This window comes from Lissotriton helveticus, chromosome 8 (assembly GCF_964261635.1).
Source record: "Lissotriton helveticus chromosome 8, aLisHel1.1, whole genome shotgun sequence".
NCBI lineage: Eukaryota > Metazoa > Chordata > Amphibia > Caudata > Salamandridae > Lissotriton > Lissotriton helveticus.
The window spans coordinates 1251349300-1251376056 of NC_136069.1; the positions used below are offsets into that span (position 1 = coordinate 1251349300).

At 45.1% G+C, this 26757-nt stretch overlaps 1 protein-coding gene across 1 annotated transcript in view; it reads right to left on the reverse strand.

The window, feature by feature from the left end:
• Window positions 1-26757, reverse strand: part of LOC144771945 (gamma-aminobutyric acid receptor subunit gamma-3) — a 1335689-nt gene that overhangs the window by 207159 nt on the left and 1101773 nt on the right. The gene's annotated exons all lie outside the window — the stretch shown is intronic.

Sequence of the window (26757 nt, forward strand, 5' to 3'; positions counted from 1 at the left end):
TACACTCACCATGCCTTTCCGTGGAGGCAATGCCGCCACGGAAAGGCATTTCCCAGCGCACATTGTAATATGGATGGCTGTGTCAAACAGACACCGCCACCATATTGCAGCCTTTTCCACCCCGGTCGCAAGGCGACCAATGCGGAAATGCGGCGGACGGTCTTTCCGTCCGCCGCGGAGCCCCCAGCCATAATAATATGGCGGGAGGTCATTCCTGCAAGAATGGCGGGCAGATTGCCCCCGCCAGGCCGGCGGTGGCTACCGCCGGCCTGGTGGGGCAATCCGCCCACCATCCTAATGGACCCCGTAGTGTCAAAACCATCCTAAGGTAAAATCTGATTCATTTTTAACTTCTCTGTTAGAATATACTTTGTTAAAAATTCCAACTTGACATTTGGTAATTTTTACTACATTGTTCTTACTACACCAAACTCTGTTTTCTAGTAAAACAGAAGACTTAGGGCCAGATGTAGTTCGCCCAATACCGGTCGGTAACAGCCGAAATTACCGAATTTCGTCCGTTACCAACCGGTATTAGGCTTTTGAGATGTAGGTGGCCATTTTACGGATTTGGTAATTTACCGAATCGGTATTTTAAGGAATCAGTAAATTACCAATTCCTTAAAATACAGATTCAGTAAATTACCGAATCCTTAATGTAGGGAGCACTCAAATGAGTGCTTTTCCCATTTCAGGATTCTTTATTTACCACCAACTACAAGTTGGTGGTAAATGTCGAAAACCATAAAAAAGCACAGTTTTGCAAATTATAACAGTGCCACGTGGCAGACATACATGCCCTTAGGGCATGTATGTGTGCCACATCTGCACCCATGCACTATTCAGGGGTGCAACAGGGTGTCAAAGTGACACCCTGCCACCCTTGAATGTGTTCCCCATTTTACCGAATCGGTATTTACCGATTCGGTAAATCCCATTGATTCCTATGGGCCTGGAGGCCTGAAGTCTGTTGTTATACCTCTTTTCTTTTCGAGATCTTGGCCTGTAGCTAAATTGCTGAACCATTTAGGCATAAGTTTGGATTTAGCTTCTCTTCCTCTAAGAGCCTTAAACGGTGTGATATTAGTGGTAGAGTGAGGAGTATTTAAATATGCCCATATTTTGTTTTGAAAAAATTCAGCAACATCAGCATTAGAAGCAAGAGCAGTTTGAACTCCTTCTTTAATAAAACGGTTTGCTCTCTCAACAAGGCCATTTGAAGAGGGGTTGTATAAAGCAACTTTGAGTATTTCATTGCTTTGTAAGAAACTAGCAACTTGATTAGAAATAAAATGTTGCCCATTATCTGCGACAATATAATTAGGAGTTCCTTCAATTTTGAAAATATTTTGAAGAAAAGAAACGACTGTAGAAGAATTTGCTGCTTGTACAAAAGAATAGTAAATCCATTTTGAATGGTAATCAATGGCAACAATACAATATCTTTTGTCTAACGGTAGTAGAGTGAATGGGCCTGAAAAATCCAACGCAATTTTGTCCCAAGGTAAATCAGGAAATGGTACTGGAAATAAAGTTTTTTTGTTGACTTTCCAGAGTTTATCTGAGAAAACACATGTATGGCAATTACCTATAAAAAGATGTACTTGCTTGTCTAGACTTGGCCACCAATAAATTGTTTTAAGTTTTTTGCAAGTTGCAGAGATACCTAGATGACCTTCATGAGCAATACCAATGATTTTATTTCTTAGCGAATTTGGAGGAACAAAAAGTCCATCCCTGACACAAATCCCAATTTCAAATGATAGTTTATCAGTGATTTGAGCAAAGGATCTCAACTCATTACTAAGACTTTTAGTATTAGGCCATTTGGTTTCGATGAAAATGTCTACTTTTTTGAGAGTTTCATCAAGTGCCATGGCAGATGCCAATTCATTTTGAGAGATGCTATTGGGACACATAGCAACACCATCAATCAAACCAACAACACAGACAGTATGAAAACCATCTTCACCTTCACTACAATCTGGGAGTGGTAAGCGGGAAAGACAATCTGCCCGCACATTTTTCCCTCCTTTAATGTATTTGATTACAAGGTTGTATTCTTGTAGCTTAGAAAGCAATCTTACCAGACTTGCAGATGATTTGCCTAATCCATTTCCTGACAGTAAAGACACAAGTGGTTTGTGGTCAGTAAAAACTTCACAAGGAACACCCCAAATATAAGTTTTACATTTTTGAACAGCCCAAACGATGGCAAGAGCCTCGCATTCAATTGTACTATAGTTACATTCAGTTGTAGTTAAAGCTAGAGAAGCGAAAGCAATGGTACTCTCTTTACCATCCACCCATTGACCAAATACTGCCCCTAAACCTTTTTGACTGGCATCTGCTGCAACCTTTTTTAGGTAAACATCCTAATGGTTGTATTAATTGGGCGTAACCAGGAACAAATCTTGCGTAGTATTCACGAAGACCAGGGAAAGAACGCAAAGCGTCTTTATCGGACGGAGGAGGTGCATTGCGTATGGCTTCCGTGTTACAAAATTTAGGTTGGATGCCATCTTCGGAAATTAAATGACCCAAATATTCGACCTCACAGACAAGTAGTTTACACTTGTTGGCTTTTATGGTCATGCCCTTATCTTGTTGGATCGAAAATACTTTATTAAGAATGATCAAGTGTTCTTCTTTAGTTTCTGTGTGTACCAAAATGTCATCTTGAAATGCTTGTACCTGACTTAACTCACCAAAAAGATTGTACAGAATTTTTTTAGAAAACGCTCGCAGCTGATGCGAGGCCAAAAGGCAATCTCAAATATTGAAACGCTCCAAACGGAGTTACAAAAGTAGTGAGTGGTTGTGATTTAAGTGAAAGTTGAATTTGATGATACGCCGAATGTAAGTCGATGGTGGAGAAGAAATTGGATTTGCCAATGTTAGCTACCATTTCGGTTATGTGTGGCAAGGGGTGACAGTCAACTAATATATTCTGGTTCAGAGATCTTAAATCAACACACAACCTTAGATCGCCGGTCTTTTTTTTCCGCAAAACCACCAGAGAAACCCATTCAGAGGCATCTATGGGAGCAATACTGCCTTCAGCTTGAAGATTAGATAAAAGGGTTTTAAGATCATCTCTGACACTGAGAGGAATGGGTCTGACTTTGTGCACTATGGGAATGGCATTGTCCTTAAGTAAAATGTTGTTTTCAAATCCTCTGACGGTGCCAATAGAATTTTTAAAAACATCAGGAAAAAATACAGCAAATTTATCAATAACAGAGTCATGATTGCTAATGGCTAGTATACTTGAAGGCAGTTCACCTAATATTATGGGAGGATCTTGTCCAGGACGTAAAATAATACCTAAAAGGGCATGTTCCTTCCATCCAATGACATTTCTTCCTTTATTGCTACATATATTTTAGTTTTCATTGATCTGCGTAAACACCTGAGGGTATCCCAAAAAAACCCTATCAAATCAATATCTTGCTCGCCAAAAGCTTTCAGGTTGATGTCAGGATCAATAAGCGGAGTGCTGTCCGGCCATAACTCATAAAATGTAACATCAGCTAGTATGGTAACAGGTGCACCTGAATCAGTCATGCTTGGGATAATGTTGTTATCAATGATGATGTCAATGAATGGACCTTTAATGGGTCTGTCAGAAAGCTCTGGAATGTCATTAGCTACTACCATGTTTGCAAGTTGAGATTTTCAATCTTGTGTTTTAAGTGTGTCTACTGAGATGTTGGCTATTCTGGGTCTGTTGGGATTGCTAATGAAAGAAGTGTAACTTCGTTTGTTACATACGTTTTGGAAAAGCCCAAATTTCTGACATTTGACACACTTTTTCCCTAATGCAGGACATGCAGGATTATTCCCTATGTGGTTCCTAGAGCCACACCGAAAACAAATAAGTTGGGACCTTGAGGGTTGGTTTCTATTGAATTTTCTTTCTCGGCCTTGTTTTGAATTGATAGCACAAACAGCATTACTTTCAGAGACAAAATTCATGGTTTGGGAGGTGTCAGGTGCAGTAGTTTGTGTATTGATCGGAGTAGAAAAATTAGTATGTTGGTTGCTGGTTAGGACTTTGGATGTAACAATTGATCTTTCAATACTTTTAGCACTGTCAATTGTCTCAGCCAAAGTAGGATTACAAGAAGTGAGGAGACGTTCTTCTATTTTTTTAGAATGGCAGTAAAACACAAACTGATCTCTTATATATGTGTCTACACTCGCCCCAAAGTCACACCTCTCTGCTAAAATTCTCAAACTTGCAATATAGTCTTCTACAGATTCTTCTGAGGACTGTTTACACATTGCGAAATTGACTCTCTCTAAAAGAACACTTGTTGAGTCTGGATATTGTTTCCCCATGCGTAGTTTAGCTTCTATAAATACATTCCAAACAGCATCTTTGGCGACTGGCGGAGGAATGTGTGGAAAGTTTTCAAAAACCCTGCGGCCAGCAGCTCCAAGGTGATTTATTAAAAGAGCCTCTTTCCTTGTGGGGGAATATCCATCAGCATCAATTGGAGTTAAGTAGTTCTCAAAGTCTTTTAACCATTCAGACCATTTTAATTCTGTTGTACCCTGTTTTGGTAGAAAAGGTGATGGCTGTGTAACTCCTTGAGCAGTAGCCATGATAAGGCAGTTAACCAAATGTTGTAAAAATGTTCAGAGTGCACGAATATTAAAGAAAATTTGCCAAAGTTTGAATAAAAATAAAGAAATGGTGATAAACCTTCAGTTGAAATCCTTTGTAAACTGTAGAACAAATAACTGGGTGATGAAAATGTAATGTTCTTTTTACTATAGCATGCTTGAAGAGAATAGGAATTAATAACAATGCTGTTGGTGTGCGAATCACTGAATGTAAATGAGATCGCACCGACGATGAAAGGAAACTGAAGAAACGTCGGACTTAAAGAAACGTCGGGCTTGAAGAAACGTTGGAGTAAAGTCGTATGAGCTGTAAAATTGCTTTGCGACTTGCTCAAAATGGCCGCTGTACGTCTGACATCACCACGCTCCTCCCACAATAGTTTGCGGTTCAGCAACGTGAAGACGAATGTCGCTTGGAACGCTTGGAGGCTTGAGCTCGGAGCATAGACTGAGAGGATGACGTGGTTGGTATCGAGCAGCAGGCAGCACTTAATGTTTGGATTTGAAGGAGCGCGCTCAAGGCAAACCGTAAAAGCGCTCATATAACCCGCAAGTTCAGGCTTAAAAGTTTCAATTTTTATGAAAATTGTCTGACCCACCTTCCGGAAAGTAGATTGTAGTTCAAGATGGTCAAGACAAAAATCGCAATGCCTGTGGGCTCCAAATAAGTCGTTGGTTCAGCGAAATCCAGAGGGTAAAACCGGAATATTGAAAAAAAAAAAACCACTCCTGGTACCATTGTAGTATGGGTGAAAAGTAGAAAACTGCAGCCTTCCAGTAGGGCAGTTGAAACTGGATTTATTCTATAAATACAAAACAGGGAGCCCACGGCAGAAGTTGCTAGTAAGGAAGGCACCAACAGCAAACTGACGTAGAGGAACAGAATGTAGGGAGAAAAAATTATAATAATGCTCTAAAAGAATGAACATATTTAAAGGCACAGTAATGCTAACCTAATAAGGTATAGAAATACTAACATACTACAGTAGGCCAAAGGGAAAAACACGCATTGTGCACACTTGCCATGCTAAACATCAAAATAACTGTGGCTGTATCATGAAAATACCCTTGGAGTACAATAGGCATTGCCCCTTTTTTGGATTTGTCTGGAAATTTAGTGCAATAGGGGCTGCAAACAATTGCCCAGTCTTTACTTTAGTGCCCATCGGACAGGTAAAATGATATTTTCTATTCAATGGTGGGGGGGGGAGGGTCTCTTATTTGCTTGCATAATGTATTGGAAATGAGAACATGTTTTGGTATATGTACATGCACTGTACTGAGAAAGCTATGTGGGAGTGGTTACTTTGCCCCAGCAAGAAAAATAAAGCTGTTTGCTTTTCATGCATATCTTTGTTTTTTACTTGGAACTCAGTAATTTCTACCGCCACTTTGGGATGAAGCCTGTCAAAGAGGTCCTAGTCTTGGGATAATAGGCTGATAATGAGAGCTGTATGTTGATAATTCATTTCTTAATATAGCAACGTTATAACAGGATAGTCAGTCCCTAACGTATCAGTTATAAACACAGCGGTGCTAGTTAAGGCACCTGTAGTATTTCCCAATTAGTCAAATTCTTTCTGCATTGAAAATCTGCTGCACATCACCACGCCTCTATTAAATTAATGTTACACCATTCATAAATTATATCTCAGGCTAGGTGTCAAGATTTAACAGAGAACGATCACGGATCAAAGAACATGTCACGTGAAAAACAGGATACCAGAAACCGTAGTGCAAGTTGAATGCCTGTAGAGTCTGGGGTATAGGTCTCCATGTGTTCAGGCTCCAGCGAAGGGTCTTGCAGGACAGAGGGTTGACTCATGAAAATTTAAACAGCAACATCAGGAGAGTCAGCACTTCTGGGTAGCATAAGAAGCATCAGTAGCAGAATTGTGTTGACTTGAAACTTTATTGGTCGCATGGTTCCTGATCAGTAGCAGCTGGCATCGCTCGCTGGTGCACGATAGGTCGCGGGGGAGTTCACAGGGGTGTCGCGGGGGCGGAATTGCAGGGAATCCCAAAAAATTATAACAATTTAATTAAACTTACCTATCCGCCGGGTCCAGTGTCTTCTCGGCAGCCTGCGTGGACAGGAGCAGAGTGCGCATGACTGGTTTGGGCGGCCCGAGAAAAACGAAATTGGCAGTATTTCACTATCAGGACATGTCACACACACCAGGACATGTCCTACCTTTTACATACACTGCACCCTGCCCAAGTTGGTACCTTGGGCTTACCATGCATGTCTTACATGTAAGAAAAAGGACGGTTAGGACTTGGCAAGTGGGTGCGCTTGCCAAGGCGACATGGCAGTTACCAGACTGCACACAGACACTGCAGTAGCAGGTCTGAGATACCTTTTCAGGGTTACTCATGTGTGGCACAATCAATGCTGAAGGCCCACTAGTAGCATTTGATTTACAGGCCCTGGCACACTTCAGTGTACTTTGTTAGGAACTTACCAGAAAATCAAATATGTCAATCAGGGAGAACCAATTGTAATAACAATGTACACTGGGATCACTTGCACTTTGATACTAATCAGCAGTGCCAAAGTGCCCAAAGCATCTGAACCAGTAAAAACGAAATCCAGCACAGTATCAAAAATACAGGAGCTAGAGGAAAAAGGTCAGGGGAAACCATGCCAAAGATGCCAAGTCTAACAAATACTTTTTTTTATTTTATCAATACATTGAGGTACATCACTCCCATAACTCAGGGAAGGTAGGGGAGGATCATGCTAACTGACGGGTCATTAATGAAACTCAGATTCTCTGGGCACTTTATTTGGAGAATCGATATTTCATTACAAGACCGGAGGTTAATATTATACATGTTGGTAGCGCTCTACCACCACAGTTGCCATGTGCTTGATTGGCTTGCAATAATGTTTAGTAAACATAGAAGCATTGGACCAATCAGCCACTCTCATAATATCTTCCAGTCTTCCAACTTTCCAAAAGGCCAGGCTCACCATTGTACCCCTGATTTAATGTGCCTTACATTTCTGTAAATCAACACCTACATGCTGTAGTGTACATTATTTCACCCATCTCACAATAGAAGCTGTAGTTAATGCCTTGAATGGTTTTAAAACATAAATCATTAATTAGTTCAACCCATCAGGGCGATGCTCCTGCATTCTAGAATCATATTTTCTCATACAATCTACTACACACAACTACTTTCACACATCACATTTTGAATAATAAATAGTCCCAGGCATTGTTTTAGTTATTTTTGTAACATAAAAAGTTACTCCAAATGGGTCATAGACCTTGTTACTCACCTCCAATGCTTTGACATCATAAACTCCACGACAAGAAATTAGACACAACAAGGATGCTAACTTCCTAGTTAATCTTTTCAATTCCAAATATCTAGTGCCTGGCCATGAGGTTAACAGGAATAAGACCAAATTGACATCCCACAAGACCTCATATCTTGGTGTAGGAGGTCTCTGCAATCTGATGCTTTTAAGAACCCTACAGACCAACACTTTTTCCCCTACACTCCTACCCTTAACCTGATTGTGTCCAGCAGGGACTACCAAACTGTAGCAATATAGTGTTCTATAACTAAGGCCCTTATCAAATTGTTACACCAGAATGTTAACTACCTTCACTACAGGTGGATCCAGGGAATCTAAATTCCTTCCCATGCACCAACGTATCCATAATTTCCAAATTCCTTTATAGCTACGCCGAGTACATGGTCCCCAAGACTCCTTGAGTGACTCCTTAGCCTTTCCCGAAAGTCCTGAGATCCCTGAAGATCTCCAGATACTTTCCAGACAAGAAGGTTCAAAGCCTCTCTCTGAACTAGAGGATGTTCCTCTCCATCTCTCAAAAGACCCTCCATTGCAGGAAGATAAAATTATATTTTGCAGGTGAGTTTCAAAAGCTTTGGAAACCATGCCTGTGGCACCCAGAATATAGTTATTAGTACCACAACATGTGTCTCACTCCTCACTTTCTGCAGGACCCTCTGAATCATTTTGAATGGGGGAAATGCATATGCTCTCGCCGCCTGAGTCACTGGATCTGGCACCCAACTGTAATATTTTTTTAGTTGTAATGTCAACGTGCTCGCAAAATGGTCTACCTCCAAAAGATCCCATAACTGATCTAGCTTCTTGAAGCAATCCCGATTCAACTTCCAATGTCTATAATCCCTCAGAAATCTTGAATTCCAATCCGCAGTCACATTTTTCTTCTAAAGCAAATATTCTGGTTGCAAACTGATTGTATGTTCTAAACAAAACAACCAAAACTATTTTGCCAACTCCAACAGCTGAAGGGATCCTGTTCCTCCTATTCGATTTCTATAGGCTATTGCAGAAACATTGTCCATCTTTAACAATACTGCTCTGCCTTGCAAATAATGTCTGAAAATCATGGGTGCATAGAGACCTGCTGTCAACTCCAAACGATGTATGTTTTGCTCTCTCTCCATGTTTGATCACAACCCACCAGTCTCCTGTAAACCCAAACATGCACCCCAGCCAGTTAGACTTGCACCTGACTCCAAAATGAAACCCGGAGTACAACAAAAATTGCTTGCCCATTCTAGACGTCTAAATTCTCTAACCACCAACCTAATTCCATCTTCGTTCCTGTTTCACTATGGAATGAAAAAGACTACAAGTACCAGAATTCAATCTGATCATCTGGCTTGGATCAGCACATCATGGAGGTACCTGGGGAACTTAAAAGGGCAGTGTTCTTAGAGACTGTCTCCCTCATAAATACGACTAAGACCTACTGGCCCAATTCAAAAATGGTAGTTTGGTCTGCCCTGTTCCCATGATGCACTGGGCCAGGGACAGACTAATTTGCATATAGCCAGGTTCTGAGCTGGGATGGGGCAGTGAGATAAATAACGGTGATGGATCAAGCCCTGATCTTTGGACTGGGTAAGAGTGGTCTGCTTAATTCAGACACTCTGTTCATCACCACCCCCTTTTCTGAATCGTTTTTGGCCACTATAGGTGTGGCAGGGTATACTCAGACATGAGTCCCTTTCTGACTGCTCCATCAGGATTCAAGCAAGCCGGGCCGAAGAGGCTGAAATGCCAGAAACCGGTCCCCGGTAGCTTGTCTCCTTTCTGGTGAAGAATTGGCTTGGTAGTTTGGTCTGCCCTGTTCCCATGATGCACTGGGCCAGGGACAGACTAATTTGCATATAGCCAGGTTCTGAGCTGGGATGGGGCAGTGAGATAAATAACGGTGATGGATCAAGCCCTGATCTTTGGACTGGGTAAGAGTGGTCTGCTTAATTCAGACACTCTGTTCATCACCACCCCCTTTTCTGAATCGTTTTTGGCCACTATAGGTGTGGCAGGGTATACTCAGACATGAGTCCCTTTCTGACTGCTCCATCAGGATTCAAGCAAGCCGGGCCGAAGAGGCTGAAATGCCAGAAACCGGTCCCCGGTAGCTTGTCTCCTTTCTGGTGAAGAATTGGCTTGGTAGTTTGGTCTGCCCTGTTCCCATGATGCACTGGGCCAGGGACAGACTAATTTGCATATAGCCAGGTTCTGAGCTGGGATGGGGCAGTGAGATAAATAACGGTGATGGATCAAGCCCTGATCTTTGGACTGGGTAAGAGTGGTCTGCTTAATTCAGACACTCTGTTCATCACCACCCCCTTTTCTGAATCGTTTTTGGCCACTATAGGTGTGGCAGGGTATACTCAGACATGAGTCCCTTTCTGACTGCTCCATCAGGATTCAAGCAAGCCGGGCCGAAGAGGCTGAAATGCCAGAAACCGGTCCCCGGTAGCTTGTCTCCTTTCTGGTGAAGAATTGGCTTGGTAGTTTGGTCTGCCCTGTTCCCATGATGCACTGGGCCAGGGACAGACTAATTTGCATATAGCCAGGTTCTGAGCTGGGATGGGGCAGTGAGATAAATAACGGTGATGGATCAAGCCCTGATCTTTGGACTGGGTAAGAGTGGTCTGCTTAATTCAGACACTCTGTTCATCACCACCCCCTTTTCTGAATCGTTTTTGGCCACTATAGGTGTGGCAGGGTATACTCAGATATGAGTCCCTTTCTGACTGCTCCATCAGGATTCAAGCAAGCCGGGCCGAAGAGGCTGAAATGCCAGAAACCGGTCCCCGGTAGCTTGTCTCCTTTCTGGTGAAGAATTGGCTTGGTAGTTTGGTCTGCCCTGTTCCCATGATGCACTGGGCCAGGGACAGACTAATTTGCATATAGCCAGGTTCTGAGCTGGGATGGGGCAGTGAGATAAATAACGGTGATGGATCAAGCCCTGATCTTTGGACTGGGTAAGAGTGGTCTGCTTAATTCAGACACTCTGTTCATCACCACCCCCTTTTCTGAATCGTTTTTGGCCACTATAGGTGTGGCAGGGTATACTCAGACATGAGTCCCTTTCTGACTGCTCCATCAGGATTCAAGCAAGCCGGGCCGAAGAGGCTGAAATGCCAGAAACCGGTCCCCGGTAGCTTGTCTCCTTTCTGGTGAAGAATTGGCTTGGTAGTTTGGTCTGCCCTGTTCCCATGATGCACTGGGCCAGGGACAGACTAATTTGCATATAGCCAGGTTCTGAGCTGGGATGGGGCAGTGAGATAAATAACGGTGATGGATCAAGCCCTGATCTTTGGACTGGGTAAGAGTGGTCTGCTTAATTCAGACACTCTGTTCATCACCACCCCCTTTTCTGAATCGTTTTTGGCCACTATAGGTGTGGCAGGGTATACTCAGACATGAGTCCCTTTCTGACTGCTCCATCAGGATTCAAGCAAGCCGGGCCGAAGAGGCTGAAATGCCAGAAACCGGTCTCCGGTAGCTTGTCTCCTTTCTGGTGAAGAATTGGCTTGGTAGTTTGGTCTGCCCTGTTCCCATGATGCACTGGGCCAGGGACAGACTAATTTGCATATAGCCAGGTTCTGAGCTGGGATGGGGCAGTGAGATAAATAACGGTGATGGATCAAGCCCTGATCTTTGGACTGGGTAAGAGTGGTCTGCTTAATTCAGACACTCTGTTCATCACCACCCCCTTTTCTGAATCGTTTTTGGCCACTATAGGTGTGGCAGGGTATACTCAGACATGAGTCCCTTTCTGACTGCTCCATCAGGATTCAAGCAAGCCGGGCCGAAGAGGCTGAAATGCCAGAAACCGGTCCCCGGTAGCTTGTCTCCTTTCTGGTGAAGAATTGGCTTGGTAGTTTGGTCTGCCCTGTTCCCATGATGCACTGGGCCAGGGACAGACTAATTTGCATATAGCCAGGTTCTGAGCTGGGATGGGGCAGTGAGATAAATAACGGTGATGGATCAAGCCCTGATCTTTGGACTGGGTAAGAGTGGTCTGCTTAATTCAGACACTCTGTTCATCACCACCCCCTTTTCTGAATCGTTTTTGGCCACTATAGGTGTGGCAGGGTATACTCAGACATGAGTCCCTTTCTGACTGCTCCATCAGGATTCAAGCAAGCCGGGCCGAAGAGGCTGAAATGCCAGAAACCGGTCCCCGGTAGCTTGTCTCCTTTCTGGTGAAGAATTGGCTTGGTAGTTTGGTCTGCCCTGTTCCCATGATGCACTGGGCCAGGGACAGACTAATTTGCATATAGCCAGGTTCTGAGCTGGGATGGGGCAGTGAGATAAATAACGGTGATGGATCAAGCCCTGATCTTTGGACTGGGTAAGAGTGGTCTGCTTAATTCAGACACTCTGTTCATCACCACCCCCTTTTCTGAATCGTTTTTGGCCACTATAGGTGTGGCAGGGTATACTCAGACATGAGTCCCTTTCTGACTGCTCCATCAGGATTCAAGCAAGCCGGGCCGAAGAGGCTGAAATGCCAGAAACCGGTCCCCGGTAGCTTGTCTCCTTTCTGGTGAAGAATTGGCTTGGTAGTTTGGTCTGCCCTGTTCCCATGATGCACTGGGCCAGGGACAGACTAATTTGCATATAGCCAGGTTCTGAGCTGGGATGGGGCAGTGAGATAAATAACGGTGATGGATCAAGCCCTGATCTTTGGACTGGGTAAGAGTGGTCTGCTTAATTCAGACACTCTGTTCATCACCACCCCCTTTTCTGAATCGTTTTTGGCCACTATAGGTGTGGCAGGGTATACTCAGACATGAGTCCCTTTCTGACTGCTCCATCAGGATTCAAGCAAGCCGGGCCGAAGAGGCTGAAATGCCAGAAACCGGTCCCCGGTAGCTTGTCTCCTTTCTGGTGAAGAATTGGCTTGGTAGTTTGGTCTGCCCTGTTCCCATGATGCACTGGGCCAGGGACAGACTAATTTGCATATAGCCAGGTTCTGAGCTGGGATGGGGCAGTGAGATAAATAACGGTGATGGATCAAGCCCTGATCTTTGGACTGGGTAAGAGTGGTCTGCTTAATTCAGACACTCTGTTCATCACCACCCCCTTTTCTGAATCGTTTTTGGCCACTATAGGTGTGGCAGGGTATACTCAGACATGAGTCCCTTTCTGACTGCTCCATCAGGATTCAAGCAAGCCGGGCCGAAGAGGCTGAAATGCCAGAAACCGGTCCCCGGTAGCTTGTCTCCTTTCTGGTGAAGAATTGGCTTGGTAGTTTGGTCTGCCCTGTTCCCATGATGCACTGGGCCAGGGACAGACTAATTTGCATATAGCCAGGTTCTGAGCTGGGATGGGGCAGTGAGATAAATAACGGTGATGGATCAAGCCCTGATCTTTGGACTGGGTAAGAGTGGTCTGCTTAATTCAGACACTCTGTTCATCACCACCCCCTTTTCTGAATCGTTTTTGGCCACTATAGGTGTGGCAGGGTATACTCAGACATGAGTCCCTTTCTGACTGCTCCATCAGGATTCAAGCAAGCCGGGCCGAAGAGGCTGAAATGCCAGAAACCGGTCCCCGGTAGCTTGTCTCCTTTCTGGTGAAGAATTGGCTTGGTAGTTTGGTCTGCCCTGTTCCCATGATGCACTGGGCCAGGGACAGACTAATTTGCATATAGCCAGGTTCTGAGCTGGGATGGGGCAGTGAGATAAATAACGGTGATGGATCAAGCCCTGATCTTTGGACTGGGTAAGAGTGGTCTGCTTAATTCAGACACTCTGTTCATCACCACCCCCTTTTCTGAATCGTTTTTGGCCACTATAGGTGTGGCAGGGTATACTCAGACATGAGTCCCTTTCTGACTGCTCCATCAGGATTCAAGCAAGCCGGGCCGAAGAGGCTGAAATGCCAGAAACCGGTCCCCGGTAGCTTGTCTCCTTTCTGGTGAAGAATTGGCTTGGTAGTTTGGTCTGCCCTGTTCCCATGATGCACTGGGCCAGGGACAGACTAATTTGCATATAGCCAGGTTCTGAGCTGGGATGGGGCAGTGAGATAAATAACGGTGATGGATCAAGCCCTGATCTTTGGACTGGGTAAGAGTGGTCTGCTTAATTCAGACACTCTGTTCATCACCACCCCCTTTTCTGAATCGTTTTTGGCCACTATAGGTGTGGCAGGGTATACTCAGACATGAGTCCCTTTCTGACTGCCTCATCAGGATTCAAGCAAGCTGGGCCGAAGAGGCTGAAATGCCAGAAACCGGTCCCCGGTAGCTTGTCTCCTTTCTGGTGAAGAATTGGCTTGGTAGTTTGGTCTGCCCTGTTCCCATGATGCACTGGGCCAGGGACAGACTAATTTGCATATAGCCAGGTTCTGAGCTGGGATGGGGCAGTGAGATAAATAACGGTGATGGATCAAGCCCTGATCTTTGGACTGGGTAAGAGTGGTCTGCTTAATTCAGACACTCTGTTCATCACCACCCCCTTTTCTGAATCGTTTTTGGCCACTATAGGTGTGGCAGGGTATACTCAGACATGAGTCCCTTTCTGACTGCTCCATCAGGATTCAAGCAAGCCGGGCCGAAGAGGCTGAAATGCCAGAAACCGGTCCCCGGTAGCTTGTCTCCTTTCTGGTGAAGAATTGGCTTGGTAGTTTGGTCTGCCCTGTTCCCATGATGCACTGGGCCAGGGACAGACTAATTTGCATATAGCCAGGTTCTGAGCTGGGATGGGGCAGTGAGATAAATAACGGTGATGGATCAAGCCCTGATCTTTGGACTGGGTAAGAGTGGTCTGCTTAATTCAGACACTCTGTTCATCACCACCCCCTTTTCTGAATCGTTTTTGGCCACTATAGGTGTGGCAGGGTATACTCAGACATGAGTCCCTTTCTGACTGCTCCATCAGGATTCAAGCAAGCCGGGCCGAAGAGGCTGAAATGCCAGAAACCGGTCCCCGGTAGCTTGTCTCCTTTCTGGTGAAGAATTGGCTTGGTAGTTTGGTCTGCCCTGTTCCCATGATGCACTGGGCCAGGGACAGACTAATTTGCATATAGCCAGGTTCTGAGCTGGGATGGGGCAGTGAGATAAATAACGGTGATGGATCAAGCCCTGATCTTTGGACTGGGTAAGAGTGGTCTGCTTAATTCAGACACTCTGTTCATCACCACCCCCTTTTCTGAATCGTTTTTGGCCACTATAGGTGTGGCAGGGTATACTCAGACATGAGTCCCTTTCTGACTGCTCCATCAGGATTCAAGCAAGCCGGGCCGAAGAGGCTGAAATGCCAGAAACCGGTCCCCGGTAGCTTGTCTCCTTTCTGGTGAAGAATTGGCTTGGTAGTTTGGTCTGCCCTGTTCCCATGATGCACTGGGCCAGGGACAGACTAATTTGCATATAGCCAGGTTCTGAGCTGGGATGGGGCAGTGAGATAAATAACGGTGATGGATCAAGCCCTGATCTTTGGACTGGGTAAGAGTGGTCTGCTTAATTCAGACACTCTGTTCATCACCACCCCCTTTTCTGAATCGTTTTTGGCCACTATAGGTGTGGCAGGGTATACTCAGACATGAGTCCCTTTCTGACTGCTCCATCAGGATTCAAGCAAGCCGGGGGCGAAGAGGCTGAAATGCCAGAAACCGGTCCCCGGTAGCTTGTCTCCTTTCTGGTGAAGAATTGGCTTGGTAGTTTGGTCTGCCCTGTTCCCATGATGCACTGGGCCAGGGACAGACTAATTTGCATATAGCCAGGTTCTGAGCTGGGATGGGGCAGTGAGATAAATAACGGTGATGGATCAAGCCCTGATCTTTGGACTGGGTAAGAGTGGTCTGCTTAATTCAGACACTCTGTTCATCACCACCCCCTTTTCTGAATCAATTCAAAAATGGGTCACACATGCAGGTCTAATGTACCCCTATGATGATATATCACTGTCTCATGTTAACTTAACCGGTACCTTGAGCGATATCTTACATGGAGTGGCTGCCACTGCCTGAGCTGGTAAATGTTGTACTAATACTAACACACACTCGCAGCTCTAATGGCACATCTAGGCCCATTGTAGGTATAAAGACACACCACCCTGCAGCACGCAGCACACAGCAAATTGACTCCAGATCCCGTTGTGCGCTGCAGCAATCATCTGTTCCTCTGTCCTCACACAATGTATAGGGTACTTATCAAGCGCCCCCTCAGTTAGCATGGTCATATCAGTATCACAGAATGTGTGGGAGCCTTGTCCTCAGCTCCCTCAGCCACATTGGATGAGGTGGGTTAAACAGTGCACCAGGATGGCAGAGGATCTTGCTTGGATGTGAGGATGACTCAGAATGACCATAAAATGGCTACCTGCACCTCCCTATGTTGAAGTGGGTTGGGAGTGCTGCTCTCTACTGATGAATGACTAAATCCAGAAACACATGCATGGTCCTGATTCACAAGGACCCCTGCACTTCTCATTGTGGAAAATCTACCTTGGGTCCAAAGACTCCCCCATGACTGAGGGGTCTCTACTATGAATGCGGAGGCCCTTTGTGAATCAGGTCCTATGTGTCTAGGGAAAAAAGCACTACCTGCCCCAACTTTGGTGAAACACTACAGTCAACTCTGATGTAAGCGCAAAATGTGGACCGAATGTACCATATTACAAAGGGAAAAACTGTGCTGGGATGTGATGTAGAGTGTACCTAAATCCTCTTTCTCCTGGATTAAAGTTGCTGCCATTCTTTCCAATTTTTTCTCTAATTCTAGGGAGAAAACTTTGGGGTATATTCTCAAGGACTTATCGCCGAGTTATTGTCATTTTATTGCAGCCAAAGTGGCGGTAAATGTTTCGCCCTATTTACAAGCTGGTGCTAACAGCCAATATCGCCAGTTTTCATGCAATAGCAGCCGCGAAAAACATCACCATGGATGACCCCAGCAACTAACGCTAGTGATATGCAGAGCAGGTGTTCCCGTGTATAAAGCCACAACAACACCATTCTGCAACATTTTTAATGACCAGCCAGATCGGCGATAAGATCCCAAAACAGGTGATAAGGTGCGTTAGCAGTAGTGATTTAACACCTGGTCTTACCTGGTGTAAAGTCGGACGACAACCTGCACCATAAAAGGGAGCCCAGCCCAGAGCCACATCTGAAGAACAATAGATGGCATGGAGCTACTGATCATGCAGCACCGAGCCCCAAGAGGGCCAAAACACCCGACAGAGTGAGAGAGAAAGAGAGAGTAAGAGAGAGAAAGAGAGAGAGAGAGAAAGAGAGAGAGAAAGAGAGAGAGGAAGAGAAAGAAAGAGAGAGAGTGAGAAAGAGAGAGATGAGAAAGAGAGAGAAAGAGATAGAGAGAAAAAGAGAGAGAGAGAAAAAGAGAGAGAAAGAGAGGAAGAGAGAGAGAGAGAAAGAGATAGGAAGAGAGAGAGAAAGAGAGAGATGGGAGAGAGAGAGTGAAAGTAAGAGAAGGATTCTGGGCCTTGATTTATTAATGGCAGAGATCACATCAGTGCCCACAGCATCATCGTAGGCCTCACCGAAAGTCACCGTCCCGTGGTGGCAGGCCCATGACGGCCGCAGTGTATCCTGTGCCTCCACCTCTGTGCAACGCAAGCCATGGACCATTCATTTTTGAGTCCTGTGGTGTGGACGCCATCATGTCACCTTTGGCAGTGGGGAATGTGATGTGGCAGGGCCCTAGGCCCTCATGCATAAATGATAACCACACGAACACACCCAGATATAGAGTGGAAATGGCGTCGAGCACGTGCACCCGGCCCTTTTTATTGGCAGGGTCTTATGTCCTGTGACACGTGTGCTGGATGGGTGTGGTGTGGGTGTAAACCAGCCATGAGGGAGTGGATGTGGCATGCTGACAACTAGACCTGTGATCAGCAGATCACTACAGGGAAGACCTGGGACATGTAGAGTTGTCGTCCCCCCTGTAAGCGTAAGCGGAGTGGGCTGGCCTGGCGTATGCCAGTCCAGCATAGGGTTGTGAACAATGACCCCGGGGCTCTGGGTGTGGTTCTGTCTTGGGCTGGACAAGGAAGTAACTAATGCGTGTGTCTCTGTTGTAGTGTCGCGGTACAAAAGGGGGTGGTGTTGGACGGAGCATCTGAACCAATCAAACACTCACACCCAGTCAACAGATCTGGGTTTAATCCATCACTGTTCTTTAGCCCACTCTGCCACCCCAGTTCAGACATGGCCATATGCAAATCAGTCTGACCTGTGTCTCATGGGAACAGTCCAGCCCGAACTGCCAAGCCATGCCTTCCCTGGACCGGAAACAAGCTTCCGAGGTGAAGTATAATAGCCATTGTAGAGTCAGCGCCACCCGGACCGCAATCGGTATTGTTGCACCCTGTGACTCAAGTCCCCAACATGAGCAACATGGACATGGATTCATCCATACTTCCACACTTGAATGATCATAGCCATGACGCATCTGGATGAAAATGAATGTTTAATGCACATTCAGTGGAGTGTTGCAGCTGGAGCAGTACAGGGCCATGCAAACCCCACTTTACATTGTTGGCCCGTGGAGGGTCAGCCAGAGTCCTTTAGAGAATGACAAGTTCATCGGAAGAGGAAGAGTTTAGTCCGCAGTCTGCTTGCTGTGTCATTGGTAACTAGACAGAATATGGCAGTCCATGTCGATGTCCAAGGTGAGTGTCACAGAGTGTATCGGAAGACAGTGGAAGGTGATGATGCAGAGGGCAGAACCAAGCAGAAACAGGTCATATGGCAGAGATGAATGCTACTGCGTCCTTCTTACCACTAAGGCAGAATCATCCACATCTTCGTCCTCAGCTGTTTTATGTGCCTCACATGTGGGTGGTTGTGTTCTGTCTCCAGCACTGTGTAGCAGTGACACCTCAGGGGCCGGAGGTGGAATGTCTGCCACACTGTGTGGCACTGACACTTCAGGGGGCGGAGATGTGGATGGAGTGGTAGCAGCAACATTCATCCGCACCAGGCCTTGTGGCAGCAATGCCATGAGGAGGGTCTGCAGGACATTGAGGAACCCAGCTACCTCTCGCTGGTGTGCAGCTGTGACAGCCGCACTTTCCGCCTGCGTCATCTCCATGTTTTCCATGATCCTCTACATGTGTCCCAACACCCGGGTGACATCACTGGAGCAACTCTGACTAGACAGTTGTCCTTGTCTCAGAGTCAGGACTCTGGCGATGTCAGCCATGGATCGTTGGAGGGCTTGGAGCGGACTGTGAGTGTCCGTTAGGGACTGTGAGTGGTCCCTGATGGGATTTAGACACCCACGTATGGTATCTAGTTTGGCTGCCATGTGGTCGAATCCCACCCTCACCTGTTCAGCCAACTTCTCCTGGCCCCCCAACACACGGCGTTGGAAGGCCATGTGTTCTTCAGGGGGTCCTGGGAGGCAGCCGTGGTGGTGGTTGCATACTGCTGTGTGGTCTGTGCAGGGGGTGGGGTCTCCTCCATGCAGCTGGGCTGCCCTGCTCCTGGAGGCGGGTTGACGTAGCTGTCAATGATCTCTTGGATGGCGTTGGTGTGGAAGGTGTGGAGGTCCTCTTCATCATCAGTGAAGAGAGGTTCGGTCTGCTCTGCAGGAGGTGTTGGTTTTCCCTCAGCAATGTGAAGGGGAGATGCAGTTTCACATTGTGTTCACATGTATGTTGATGCATTGTACATGTTTACATACAGACTGCACGACATGGTACATTGTGACTGTTTGGGAGGAGCTGCCTATTTGATGTGGGACAGTGAACATTTTGATGACATTACGGATGTGTGTTTGTACTTGTAAATTTTCATCTCCTAAGGTATTGAGGCCCTACCTTGTAGAGGGCACCATGGACTAATGTAAGAACCTTGAACCGTACCCACTGCTCAACCGGGAACCAATGCAGATCTCGAAGGTTCTGACTAGCGCTGGATCTGCCTGGCATACCCAACAAGGTTCTAGCCGTCACGTTCTGGACAATCTGTAGCTTTTTTAGCTGATATGCCGGGAGACCAATGTACAGGGCGTTTTCATAATCTAACCTTGACAGGAGGAGTGCGCGGGTCACCATTTCCTTAGCCCTTTTAGGTAAAAGAGGTATAAACTTCTTTAGGCATTTCAGTGTGCCAAAGCACACACCCGCAAGTATTTTAACCTGAGGCAGAAATCTCAAATGCTCACCAAACCCCCAGATTTTTTGCTGGACATCCGGGAGAACTGGTCATAGGATAGCCCCCAGGCCAAATATCCTCTCTGAAATGCGAGGGGAAAGAAGCATAGAGGAGCACTTCCGATTTCTCCTCATCGCACTTCAGTTGGGCCTTTGCTATCCACTTAAAGACCTCAGTGAGACAATTCTTAGCAATGGTCGGAGAGGAGTCCGTTTTGTTCCACGTGAAGAGGAGCTGGGTATCGTCAGCATAGGCTATGATCTTAGCACCCAGCTCCTCTGCCAAGTAAACCAGGGGTGTCATGTAAACATTGAACAAAAGAGGGCTCAGTGTAGAGTTCTGGGGGACGCCCGTATTCAGACTTCTAGGAGTAAAATAAAAAGGAGGCAATCATACTTGCTGTGATCTATTGGCTAGGAAGGATTCAGTCCACTTCCATACCTGCCCAGAGATGCCGATGTAAGACAACCGTGCCAGAAGTTGTTGGTGAGGCATGGTGTCAAACGTGGCAGAGAGATCTAAAAGCACTAAAGCTGCTCGCTGCCAGCATCAAGACACCCTCTAATGGCCTCCGCCATCTCAACCAAGGCCGTCTTAGTGCTGTGGGAAGCACTGAAGCTCGACTGGGCGGGGTGGAGGGCGCCCGAGGTCTCAACAAACTCTGAGAGCTGCTTATGGACATCTTTCTCACACACCTTCACCACAGCCAGGAGAAGTGAGATAGGATGGTAGCTAGCCGGGATTGTACGATTAAGTGAAGTTTTTTTCAGCAAGGGGAGAAGTTTTGCCTGCTTCCACTCAGGTGGGATCATAGCGGTCTGAAGGGACATATTGACAATGTTATTAACTTCCGGGCTAACTATATCTGCAACTGCCACCAGTAGCCTTGCTCGGCAGGGGTCAGTAGGAGAGCCTGAATTGAGCGATTTAAGAATAGTCAGGGTGTCGGACAGCGGAATAGTAGACAATGTAGCCAAAGAAGGGCACACTAAACCCGACCTTGCAGTTTTGGGATGGAGCTGAATCTCCTGAGGCTGGTTGAGGAACTCAAAGCTATCCTGTATGGCTTTAATTTTATCAGTTCAAACTGAAAGCTGTTCACACCAATCATTAGATTCAGGAGAAGTCCTCTGTTCAGCCAGGGGGTCCAGGAAGCTTTGAACGATTGAGAATATTTCTTTGGAATTATTTTTTGATTGGGCAATACACTCTGCAAAGAAAGTGGCCTTTGGCAACCTTCACCATAGAGTAATAGTTGTTCTGAGCTTTCCTAAGGGCTGTTTTAGCTAGAGGACTGTAAGCCTGTCTCCAATCCGGTTCTAGCTTTTTACATGCAGATTTTTGTTCTTTAACTCTTTAGAAAACCAGGGTTGGGACAGAGACTTTCTTGCTCCTTTATGACCTAGAGGACCAGAGAAATTCTCCACTGTTCCGGCCAACCAAATCTTAAGTCTGCCAACTGCTTCCAGTAAATCCCCTGACATATCTGGACGAGTATCAGCCAGGACCCCGCCAAAAGCAGCTGGTTCGATATGAGGAGGAGGTCTAACCACAGGAGTATTCATAACGTAAGTGTAAGGCTGAATGGACCAAGAAAATCTAATTAAAAAATGATCCGACAAAGTGACCGGAAGAGGGTCAAATACCATTAGCAGAAATTTAGAGCAGATCCTGTCAATAGTATGACCACCACTATGAGGGGGGAATTTCATCCACTGTGTCACTTGGGCAAGTTCCCGTGACTCATTAAGAGTGTGAGTATCAGGAGCTTCTCTACAATCAAAATGAATATTATGATCTCTGAGCAATAAATAATTAGAGTATTTAAAAGCTCTAGGCACAATGGCTTCATCCAGTATTTTGAGAAAAGAACTAACCAACAACACCAGGAAAGACAAGGCGAAAAGATGAAGAAAATAAAAGCTTAAAAGAAAAGGAAACAACACTCACCGAAAACACAGCCGGGCGGAGACATCCGAAAAGGTGAATCGTCGGAGAAATCATCGGAATGTCAAGGAGCCTGGGGATGCAATAAGAAGAAGGAGTGGTGGTTATACCGAAGGAACGGCAAAGAATACCACTGCGGACACACCGGAGGGAGACGGCGATACGTAAGAACCGTGTTACGGTATCCAGGAGACCAGGAATGCGGTATGAAGAGACGGAGGCACGATAAGGTACAGGAGCACGCAGGAAATACTGCAGGAGACGGAGGAGTGGAGCGGAGGAGCCGAGGCATCCACCCACGGCGAGGACGGTGAGAACGAGTAACGGTGTTACACGGTGATACATGGTGGCAGAGGACGTCGGGGAAGGAGGAGGTGAGTCCGATTTTCATCACGAAGCAGAGGACAGCCTCTGGGCCACCGGTGCCGAATGTGGGTAAAGCGGATGCCAGACATTCGGAAAGTATAGCTACGGGGAAATAAAGGAAATAAATATCGGCCTGCCTGACCTCAAAATGGAGGCCAGAAAGGACAAGTTGAAAGAAAGAAAAAAAAAATCGAGGGCCATTTTGAAGGGAATAGAAGAACTGATTCAGCCTGCCTGACCTCAAAATGGCGACGATACAGGACACCAGCATAGAAACAACGAGAGCCATTTGAGGATAATCTGCATTAGAAGATAAAATCACCTGATAATTGGCAGAAAGCAAAAACCGGAAATGAAAGGGAAAAAGGACAATAGGAAAATAGAAAAGGAAAAGGGAGCTCACAGACCAGGGAATGAGGACTAGTGCTACACTAGAAAGAGAGAAAGTCTCTTCAACACAAAAAAGAATGCTAATGTGGCAGACATCTTGAAAGTGCTGCCTAAAATCTGAATCTGAAAAGGAGAGAAGGGTATACAGCCCTCAAGCTATAAAAGATAATCAGATACCATTACGGAAACATCCATAAATAACAAATAAAGATTTTGAAAGACTGAAGGTTACTATAAGGTCAACAACAAGAAAAATATGACGGACCACGACTTAGAGCGGGAAGGCTCGAACGCCCATACTATTAAATACCCAGCCAATCTGTCTAAGAACGCAGCCAAAAAGTTCAAACACAATCTTCTAAGAAAAAAACCAGACACGCTAATCCTGGACCCATCCTATAGCAATGATAAAGGTACTATAGTGAATGATTTGATATTCTTCACTAGAAAAACAGCGATTTGGCGTAATACCTTCACAGAAATGCTTAACATAAAGATGAGCCAACCATCCCATAGATGTAGAGCGGGACTATGCATAACGATATTTAAGAATGGTATAGTACTCATACAAGCAACGGATAGCGAATTAAACAAATTTGACAAGATGTTCCCAACCTTAAAAGAATGCGTAAAAATGGCAAGACCCCAAATACTCCTGACTACACAAGACAACACCATAGATCATAACAGAGTTCCCAACTCAGACCGCATACCGGACACTAACCAGCGGGATCCACTACCTCCGTTACACCAAAGTGACTTGAGCGGAACAAGAGGACCCCAAACTAGGAATATCACAATAAAACCCATCTTGGACACTAAAGGTGCTAACACAGCCCCGAAAATATCTCAGATGGAAGTTTCAACACAACCTCTCAAGACCAGAAAGAACACAGGAAGAGTTGAATTTGATACACAAAATGCAAATGCCACCCGGAAAACATATCTGAGGAAAAACTCTGACAGGTCATCACAGTTGAGTAATACACCAAAGGAGAACTCGGAAACGAATGAGATGGACAATAACTCGAATGTTCACGACATGGGCGGAGGCGAAGAAGACTACCAAACTCAGGATATTATAGAAGGAAACACGGCAGCACACGACAAAAACCGAGGCGGAGGAGACAACCAAAGCAATGTCAACATAGAAGACAACACGGCTGTCCACGACATGAACAGAGATGGAGCAGACTACCAAACTGTTGATGATACCGGAGACAAAACGGTTGTCCACGACATGAACAGAGAAGGAGCAGAATACCAAAGTAGTGACAAAAAGGGAAGAGATCCGATGATGAGTTCAAAATTCAAAAGCGTGAACGCAAAACAAGGCTATAGAAAAAGGAAGACGAACGCGTTTAACACATCATCCCTAACTCATAGAAGAATCAAAGAGCTTCAAACTCAGATGGTCAGTATTCTAACTATGGTACAAGAAATGAAAAAGATGCTGGAAATCACTGTTAGCACCCATAAAAAAGTCGAGTACATCAGTGAAGTTCTTCTTAAATCTCAAAAAGAAGGAAATAAGATGGCGTTTCCACTATCAAACAGACAAATTCGACCAGACAGGAACCTCTACCATCTTACGGAAGAAGAAACGCTATCATTACTTCAAGACTATGAGTCTACTGACCCTACTGAAGGCGAAAAAATCAGAACAGTCCAGATCGATGCTAACAGAACTTCAAAACGAAACGAAAGGAAAACAAATCATAACAACCTAAAACAAGTACAACTAATCACGGAACCACACGTCATGAACACAAGGTTAGCAGGGAAACCTTTAAAATGCCTACTCCTTAACTGTCGGTCGGCTGCAAAATATGCATCTGACATAGCTGATCTCATATTAAACAAAGAAATAGATGTGTCAATCCTGACGGAAACATGGCTATCGGAATCCTCGTCTCCTAGTATGGACCTACTAGTACCCCCACAGTATAGTATTGTGAGACTCGACAGACAAAAAAAGACAGGGGGTGGGGTTGCCTGCATTTACCGATCAGAATTAGAAGTCAAACATGTGCCATCAGAACATCACAAATTCTGTGAACACCTAAATCTCAAGATTAGATCAGCAGATAATCAAATGTGCAATCTACATGCACTTTACCACCCGCCAGGCAATAATTCAACCTTCATAGACAATTTAATGGAAATCATCACCACCGACTCCAACTCTGAAAATAACAACATTATCCTGGGAGACTTCAACTTACACTGGAATGACAACCAAGACAAACAAGTCAACGCTCTGAAAGACCTCCTAACGGAGTTAAATCTTAACCAAGTTTGCACAGAGCCAACACATGAAAAAGGAGCCACGCTGGATTGGATAATATCAAAAACTAACAATACCTCAATTATAGCAATTGAACCATGCGACTGGTCAGATCACCATGCCATAACTTTCCTGATAAACAATATGAATAAGAACAAGACGATACAACCTAAGAGATACAAGAAATGGCTGCGAGATACTAGAAATCCGAATATATCATTATTAGTGGAAAGCTGTGAGGAAAAACTGACTCCACCGAACAACTTCCAAAGTGTGGAAGAACTTACAGATCACTACACTGAAACAATAACGAATATAGTCAACAGTACGATGCCTCTGAAACTGAAAAGAGTCACAGAGAAGATAAAAAACCCATGGTTCAGTGAGACTCTAAATGAAGAAAGGAGGAAACTAAGACTAGCGGAAAGAAGATGGAGACAACACCCAGCATCGCCCAAACTGAAATCACTTAGAAGAATTAGAAGCGAATATAACAAAAAAATACTACACTCCAAAAAAGAATTTATCAGATCTGAGATAGATAACGCCAAAAATAGACCACGGAAATTATTTGAGATCCTGAAACAGCAATCCAATAAATTAGCTAAAACCGACCAAGAAACCACAACAACACAAATAAGTTGTGACGAATTCGCAACATTCTTCACAGACAAGGCAAACAAACTAGAAAGAGAGCTCGGGAAAGAGGCTGATAACATTGGCAATATGGTCAGACAAAACCTCAACAGCACCATAGAAAACGACCACAATAGGACAAAAAACCAGGCTCAATGGGTTAACTTCAAACTACTGGATCAAAATACCGTAACCAAAACACTATCAGACATCAAACCTAACAACCACTATAGTGATTCTCTACCTGCTAAATGCGTCAGAGACATAAACCATATTGTTATTCCCATTTGGACGAAAATAATAAACGCCTCCCTATCACAAGGGATACTTCCAGATTGCCTAAAAACAGGTCAAGTCGTCCCTATCATCAAAAAACCAACGGCGGACCCAGCAGATCCAAATAATTTTCGCCCTGTGACCAACACCCCTATGCTTGCCAAACTAATAGAGAAATGCGTACAAAATCAACTAAGTCAACACATCACGAAGTTCTCACTACTAGACGACTGCCAATCAGGATTCAGGACAGGTCATAGCACAGAAACAGCGATCCTACATATTGTCGATGATGCACTACAGGCACTAGACAGCAATCAAACATGTCTACTTATCCTCCTGGACCTATCATCAGCATTCGACACAGTAAATCATGAAACATTACTAATCAGGCTTCATGATAGGATGGGAATAACTGGAAATGTCCTAAAATGGTTTGAATCTTTCCTGCAGAATAGAACGCAAAGATTCCTGGTCAATCAAACACTCTCACCAGCATGCCCTAATTCAATTGGAGTCCCTCAAGGCTCTACTTTATCTCCATCACTGTTCAACCTTTACATCGAACCTCTCACTGAAATCCTTCGAAAATCTAATATTTCCTACCACATGTACGCCGACGATACCCAGATTTACATCAAGATCACATCCAGGGAAGACATCATGAGAATGAATGAGACCTTAAAACTGACATTGCAATGGCTATTGATCAACCATCTGAAACTAAACGCACAAAAAACTGAATTCTTGCTAATATCTCCACCAAAGAAACAAACAG